The 7,919-nt window shown below is 37.5% G+C and overlaps 1 non-coding gene across 1 annotated transcript; it reads left to right on the forward strand.

Moving 5' to 3' along the window:
- The first annotated feature begins 7,573 nt into the window (after window positions 1-7,573).
- Window positions 7,574-7,677, forward strand: LOC123587082. Its single transcript, XR_006707141.1, has one exon. It is a non-coding gene; the product is annotated as a U6 spliceosomal RNA (small nuclear RNA).
- The last annotated feature ends 242 nt before the right edge of the window (window positions 7,678-7,919 follow it).

Here is a 7,919-nt window from a genome sequence, read left to right on the forward strand (position 1 = left end):
CATTACGGATGTAGACATCCATATGGAAAAATAAAAATATCGTGATCTGTACATCAAGTCATACACAAGCACTAATTTGAGAAGGATAATAGGCCTAAATGCAAAAGCCAAAACTATAAAGCTTCCAGAAAACATATAGGAGACTATATTTGCAAGTTTGTGCTGGGAAAATTATTGTTTTTTTAATATAATTTATTGTCAAATTGGCTTACATACAACACCCAGTGCTCATCCCAACAAGTACCCTCCTCAATGCCCATCACCCATTTTCCCCTTTCCCCCACCCCCATCCACCCTCAGTTTGTTCTCTGTATTTAAGAGTCTCTTGTGGTTTGCCTCCCTCCCTCTCTGTAACTATTTTTTATTCCTTCCTTTGCCCCATGGACTTCAGTTAAGTTTCTCAAGATCCACATATGAGTGAAAACATATGATATCTGTCCTTCTCTGACTGACTTATTTCACTCAGCATAATACCTTCCAGTTCCATCCACGTTGCTGCAAATGGCAGGATTTCATTCTTTCTCATTACCAAGTAGTATTCCATTGTATGTGTAAACCACATCTTCTTTATCCATTCATCAGTTGATGGACATTTAGGCTTTTTCCATAATTTGGCTATTGTTGTAAGTGCTGCTATAAACATTGGGGTACATGTGCCCCTATGCATCAGCACTCCTGTATCCCTTGGGTAAATTCCTAGCAGTGCTATTTCTGGGTCATAGGGTGGTTCTATTTTTAAATTTTTGAGGAACCTCCACACTGTTTTCCAGAGCAGCTGCACCAGTTTGCATTCCCACCAGCAGTGCCAGAGGGTTCTGTTTCTCCACATCCTTGCCAGCATCTATATTTCCTGATTTGTTCATTTTAGCCACTCTGACTGGCATGAGGTGGTATCTCAGTGTGGCTTTGATTTGTATTTCCCTGATGATGAGTGACATTGAGCCTCTTTTCATGTGTCTGTTTGCCATCTAAATGTCTTCTTTGGAAAAGTGTCTATTCATGTCTTCTGCTCATTTCTTCACTGGATTATTTATTTTTTGGGTGTTGAGTTTGGTGAGTTCTTTATAGATTTTGGATACTAGCCCTTTATCCTACATGTCATTTGCAAATATCTTTTCCCATTCTGTCAGTTGCCTTTTAGTTTTGTTGATTGTTTCCTTTGCAGTGCAGAAGCTTTTTATCTTCATGAGGTGCCAATAGTTCATTTTTGCTTTTAACTCCCTTGCCTTTGGAGATGTGGAGTAAGAAATTTCTGTGACTGAGGTCAGAGAGGTTGTTGCCTGCTTTCTCCTCTAGGGTTTTGATGGTTTCCTGTCTCACATTTAGGTCTTTCATCCATTTTGAGTTTATTATTTTTGTGCATGGTGTAAGAAAGTGCTCTAGTTTCATTCTTCTGTATGTTGCTGGCCAGTTCTCCCAGCACCATTTGCTAAAGAGACTGTCTTTTTTTCCATTGGATACACATTCCTGCTTTGTCAAAGATTAGTTGGCCATATACTTGTGGGTCCAATTCTGGGTTCTCTATTCTATTCCGTTGGTCTATGTGTCTGTTTTTGTGCCAATACCATACTGTCTTGATGACTACAGCTTTGTAGTAGAGGTTAAAGTCTGGGATTGTGATGCCTCCCACTTTGGTTTTCTTCTTCAATATTACTTCGGCTATTTGGAGTTTTTGTGGTTCCATACAATTTTTAAGATTGTTTGAGAAGCTTTGAAAAGAATGTCAGTGCAATTTTGATTGGGATTGCTTTGAATGTGTAGATTACTTCAGGTAGTGTTGTCATTTTAACAATATTCATTCTTCCAATCTATGAGCATGGAATTTTTTTCCATTTCTTTCTGTCTTCTTCAATTTCCTTCATAAGCTTTCTATAGTTTTCAGCATACAGATCTTTTACGTCTTTGGTTAGGTTTATTCCTAGGTATTTTATGGTTCTTGGTGCAACTGTAAATAGGATAAGTGTCTTTATTTCTCTTTCTGTTGTTTCATTATTGGTATATAAAAATGCAACTGATTTCTGTACATTGATTTTGTACCCTACGACTTTGCTGAATTCATGTATCAGTTCTTGGAGTCTTTTGGTAGAGTCTTTCATGTTTTCCATGTAAAGTATCATGTCATCTGCGAAAAGTGAAAGTTTGACTTCTTTGCCAATTTTGATGCCTTTTATTTCATTCTGTTGTCTGATTGCTGATGTTAGGACTCCAACACTATGTTAAACATCAGTGGTGAGAGTGGACATTCCTGTCGTGTTCCTGATCTCAGGGGGAAAGCTCTCAGTTTCTCCCCATTGAGGGTGATATTAGCTGTGAGCTTTTCATATATGGCTTTTATGATGTTTAACTATGTTCCTTCTATCCCGACTTTCTTGAGGGTTTTTTATTAACAAAGGATGTAGTTTGTCAAATGCTTTTTCTGCATCTATTGACAGGATCATATGGTTCTTATCCTTTCTTTTATTTATTTATTTTTAAAATTTTTTTAACGTTTATTTATTTTTGAGAGACACAGAGACAGAATGCGAGTGGGTTAGGGGCAGAGAGAGAGGGAGACACAGAATCCAAAGCAGACTCCAGGCTCTGAGCTGTCAACACAGAGACCGACGCGGGGCTCGAACTCATGAGCCATGAGATCATGACCTGAGCCAAAGTCAGTTGCTCAACCGACTAAGCCACCCAGGTGCCCTTTATCCTTTCTTTTATTAATGTGATGAATCACACTGATTGATTTGGGCAAATTATTTCTTATAAATGACACAGAAATAAAAGTCAACTTAAAAAATGATAAATTGAGTGCTAATATTTAAAACTGCTCACCAGGAGACATTACTAAGAAAATGAATACATAGCCGTAGGCAGAGAAAAACACTTGCAACACATAAATTTGAGAAATAGAGTGGTATTCAGAATATATAAAGAATCCCTACATTTTAATGAAGAGATAACCAGCCCAATATAAAAATAGAGGAAAGACTTTAACATATACTTCACAGAAGAGGTATATGAATGGCCAATAGGCACATGAGACTGTGCTCAATGTTCTTAACCATTAGGAAAAAAAGCAAACTAAAATCACCATGCGAAATCATTACATAGCCATTAGAAAGGGTGAAATGAAAACATCATGAAATGTTGATAAAGGTGTAAAGCAAAAAGAACTTCATACATTGTTGGTCGGTGTGTAAAATACTACCTCTATTTGGAAAACTCGTAATATTTGAAAGATTTAAATGTATTTCTACCCTATGACCCAGCAAGTCCATTTTAGGTTTTTATTCAAGAGAAATATATATATCAAAAATGACTTTTATAAGAACATTCACAAGCAGCTTCATTTGTCATAAACTGAACCTGGAAATAGCCTAGGTTTCCATTAATGGAAGAAAGAATAAACAAATATACGATGGAATAACATTCAGCTATGAAATGGAATAAATTATAGATGCAAACAACAGCGTCATACAGAGTGAAAGGAGCCTGATGTAAAGAAATAAATATTTATATGAAGTCATAAAACAAAACTATTTTATGATGGAAATCAGAACAAAGCTATTTCTGAGTGGGAAGAGACTAACTAGAAAGAAGCATAAGGGAATCTTCTGGGGCCATAAATGTTCTGTATTTTAATAGGGTATAGGTTACATGACTTTATCCATTTGTCAAAACTGATGATACTGGACCCTTAAGGTGTGCCTACTTCACTGCAGTGAAATAGACCTCAACAAAATTCTTTTAAATGGCACAAAGCAAATACTAAAGGGAAATTAAAATTCACCATACAAGATATTTAATTTTCTGTGGATACTCTACCAAGCAGGCGGTCTGCCATAAGGGCCTCTTCCTGCTCCTCTCTACCCCAAACCTTCAGGATCTTGTTTTCCTCTTTCCTCATTCAGCAGATCTGTGTAGAGCAGAAAATGACTGATACCCATATCTGGGCTGGAGGCCGACCTCCAGTGGAGATATGGTCTCCCTTAGTCAGTGGAAATGTGGGGTTCTCCTCCTCAGTGCATGTTGCTTTCTGATTCTAATAGTCTACCATTATGGGTTAACCTTGAATCTGACTCAGTACACTTCTATTACATTACAAACTATGATTTCCTAATATTATCCAGGGATTGCCCACACAGTCTGCTAAGATACATTTCTTCCGGGTCTGCAGACTACTATTCTTTTCTGGTCATGGTGGTCTTTGACGTGACATTTTTTTCTGCCAGAAATCTTAAGGTCATAAAACTTATGCATAATTTGTGGTGCAGGGTTTTGTCACAATCCATTCCTGTCCCTTTCTCTATGATTCAGTGCTACACAAGGAGATATGATTGACAAGCTTTTAGTTTCCTAGGTTACAGTAAAAATTCTACTTTGTATCCTATTGTGTTTGCAAGTTATTATTTACTCATTGTATGAGATTGACGAAATAGTACTAATAAGTAACCAGTAGCAAAAACTATGCCCTAGGCTAATGATATATAGGAACTCTGGGATGTACAGTCTAAAACATTTTTCCATTTAACACAGATATAGTCCATAAGAGAAAATAAAGAATTTTTAAATTTCTTTTTATCATTTCTGAGTACATGCATTGTTAAGAGAGACATTTTTTTTTCTTAATGGGGAAGTTTGAATGTGGTAACAAAGTTCTGACAACAATTTCCAAAAGGCACTTCCTGTCTTTAGTGTGCTGCTTAATATTGTTTAGGTTTTTGGTATATGAGCAAACATTTGGAGACCTGAATTGTTTTGGTTACACAGTGAGCAACCAGATAAGTGAAGTGGGTTCTAATATCTACTCATCCAACATCCTGCGAGAATAATATGTTTGAGGGGGTTCTTGTCTCCTGGCAGCTCTTGTGCTTATGAGTCTGAAGAGAAAAGAAAAATGCGTCATTGAATAAACTCAGGTGTAGCCAAACTGCAATCATGACCTCTATTAGCGATCTGCCTGTGTAGATTGGATTTGCCTGAAGCTTAATCTCTTGGATTTATATGCTTGACCATTCTGGAACATATTTTCCATTCAAAACTACATGCAACTGTTATTTTTTAAAATTTATGTATTTGGGCAGCCAAAGCCTGATGGAACTGACTCCCAGTGTTCTGACAGGTAAGGTTGGGTGAAAGACAAGTAATTCACGGATTTACCATCATCTCGCCAATGCAGTCTTCTTTGTTCCACTCCTGTCCTCAGTCTGTGCCACCCTTACATTTTGTACCTATTACAAGATTTAGACTTATTGATACATCATACTTATTTTTTAACAGTAAATTGAGATATAATTCGCAACCATAAAATTCACTCCTTTAAATTATACACATTGGTAGTTTTTAATACATTCCCAGAGATGTGCAACCATTATTAGAATCTATTTTAGAACATTTTGAACACCCCTTAAGAAACCCCAGATCCATTAGTAATCACTCTCCATTTTTCTCCTCACCCCAGCCGTTAGAACCACTATTCTAATTTTGGTCTCTGTGGTTTTGCCTATTCTAGACATTTCATATAAATGGAACCAAACAATGCGTGGTCTTTTGTGGTTGGCTTCATTCCCTTAACATAGTACTTTTACTATGGACTGACCCATGTTTATAGAATGTATCAGCACTGCATTCCTGTTTATTGCCAAATAATATTCCATTACATTGATAGACTACATTTTGTTTATCCATTTATCAGTTGATGGTCATTTGGGTTGTTTCCGCTTTGGTTGTAATGAATAATACTGCTACGAGTATCTGTGTATCAGTCTTCTTGTGAACATATGTTCACATATGTTTTTAATTCTCTTGGATGGATACCTAGGAAGTGAAATTGCTAAGTAATATGTTAACTACAGCTAAAGACTTGAGGCACTGCCAAATTGTTCTCCAGAGCACTGCATCATTTTACATTTCCACCTGCAGTGTATGAGAAGTACGGGTTTCTCCACATCCTTGTCAACCCTTGTTATTGTCTGTCATTTTGATTAGAGTCATCCTATTGTGTGCAAAGTGGCATGTCACTGTCATTTTGATTTGCATTTCTCTAAGGACTACTGATTTTGAGCATCTTTACATGAACTTATTGTCCATTTGTATATCTTCTCTGGAGAAATGCGTATTCAAATCCTTTGTCCATTTTTAAAGTGGGTTATTTGATTTTTTGTTATTTATTGAAAAATATACACTCCCACAAAACCACACCATGGAGGAAAAATACAGTCCCCTAAAAAGAGGATGCTCTCTTAGGAAAGGGGAACAGATTCTGAATAGCAAAGGTAACTATAAATATGCTCTGTGTTATTCCCTTCCTATTCTCTATACCATTGCATCAAATGCCATTCTCTCGGGATCTCTTTTCCTGGAAAATGATAAAACTCTACAACAAATTGGCTTAATGACTTTAGTTATTTGACATCTGAAGATAGTGATCTTTCAGTCATCCATCCATCCAGCCATCCAGTCATTCATACATTCATTCATTCCTCAATACATTGAAAACTCAGTACTTGCTAATCACTGGGCTGAGTGCTCAAGAAAAGGACCAGTGAAAACAGACATGGTCCCTCATGAAGCTCATTGTGTGGGAGGTAGACAGTGATCATCTAAGTTTACAAATTACAAATAGTGATAAGTGCCATGAAAGATGTACCGATCTGATCCAATTTGTCAAGTCAGAGTAGGATTTCCTGAGGAAGAGGTATTTGGATAATTTGGAAGACAAGGAAAAGTTATTAAGTGAGAGGGTGTGTGAGAGGTGTTCCGGGCAGAGGCAATAGTGAGTGGAAAGGCCCTACGGTGAGGATCAAGGTATATTCAGAATTGGAAAGAAGCCAGGAAACTTGAATAAAGAGTGAGGAAGAAAGCAGGCAAGGGGGCTGGGGCTGAGGTGATCTGAGGTTATATCAGTCAGAGCTTCATAGGACATGTTAAGGATTCTCTTCTTTATCTTAAGAGCACTGTGTAAGCTTTAAAGACTCTTAAGAAGAAAGAGAACATGATGAGACTTATATTTTACTTGGCTCACATCATCTCCTGTGTGTGAGAATTAGGGGCAGGGAGCAAGGGTTGTACAGGAAAATTAGATCAAGAGATTAGTGTAAGAGACCTTGGTATTTGAATTAGGAGTGGTGACAATGAGGAGAAAGAGAGAGAGAGAGATGTGTATAGATTTAAAGATATTTTAAAAGTGTTATCAATGGACCTAGTGATGGGCCTCTTTCCTTATAATCGGATAAGATGTCAAGGGTGACAATGATGTGTACATGCTATTCACTGAAAGAGTTGACACCAGGAGAGGACCAGGTATGAGACAAAGGTTATGGTTTTAATGTGGGTCATATTGAGTCTGAAGCATCTTTAAGACATTGGTGGAGATATCAAACAGAGACATGGGCACCTATGTCTGGAGCTTGGAATTTTAGATAACCTGAGAAGTTAATGAGGGGAAAGACTTTTAGCCTCCTACATCTCATAAAAAGAAAAAACCTGTTTGTTACAATTAGTAAGTATCTTATCAAAACCAAATATAAAATTAACTATAATCATTTACATATAAGAAGTTTCCTGGACTTTCCTATAAAAATGGAAGGCGCTTGCCTCGGCAGCACATATACTAAAAACTGAAATGATACGAAGATTAGCCTGGCTGCTGCACAAGGGTGACATGCAGATTTGTGAAGCTTCCAGATTTTTGTCCCCCATCAGGCTCTCTGCTGTCAGCGTAGAGTCTGCTTCAGATCCTCTGTCCCCCTCACTCTGTCCCTCCCCCACTTCTCTCTCTCTTTCTCTTTCTCTCTCTCTCTCTCTCTCAAGAAGAAATAAACATTTAAAAAATGTAAGAATAGGGGTGCCTGGGTGGCTCAGTCAGTGAAGCATTCAGCTTTGGCTCAGCTCATGATCTCACGGTTTGTGAGTTCAATCCCCACATCAGGCTC

Source organism: Leopardus geoffroyi, chromosome C3 (assembly GCF_018350155.1).
Source record: "Leopardus geoffroyi isolate Oge1 chromosome C3, O.geoffroyi_Oge1_pat1.0, whole genome shotgun sequence".
Classification (NCBI taxonomy): domain Eukaryota; kingdom Metazoa; phylum Chordata; class Mammalia; order Carnivora; family Felidae; genus Leopardus; species Leopardus geoffroyi.